The sequence below is a fragment of the Asparagus officinalis genome, chromosome 7 (assembly GCF_001876935.1).
Source record: "Asparagus officinalis chromosome 7, Aspof.V1, whole genome shotgun sequence".
NCBI classification, from domain to species: Eukaryota; Viridiplantae; Streptophyta; class Magnoliopsida; order Asparagales; family Asparagaceae; genus Asparagus; species Asparagus officinalis.
The window spans coordinates 28,664,594-28,665,107 of NC_033800.1; positions in this window are offsets into that span (position 1 = coordinate 28,664,594).

The following is a 514-nucleotide window of genomic DNA, read 5'->3' on the forward strand; positions in this document are numbered from 1 at the left end:
ATGGTTAAATAGAGAGAAAATGAGTATTATACTGTGTAAAATTCTTGGGCTTTGTGTTTTGGGGGCTCAAAGCATAGTTATTACAAATTTGAGGGTTTTTAGAGCGTTGAAAAAGTCTTTGGGGGGTGGGGGGGGGGCGGGGGGGGGGAGCATACTTGTTAAGATTTGGTGGATTGGAAGGCATTTTTGCCGCTAATTAACAAAAGTAAAATTATTCCATCTGCAATTTATTTAAACTTATGGGTTTATCTGCAAACCAAAAATTCCCAAGCAAATCACCTCTCCTCTCGCTACAGACCCCAGCTTGTCCCTCAACTTCCTCATCTCCCCGAAATCCCCAAAAAGGGGGAAAAAAAGCCACAAGAAGTCCCAAAAAAAAAATGGCGGGCATGAGCTTGGGCTTTCGACCCTTCTCTCCTCAAATCCCCCCCTCTCTCTCTTCTCCTTCCTCCTCCTATTCTTCCCTCTTTTCAAAGAGAACGCCGGAGAGTTGCAGCAGTTTCCGAGCAAAGGC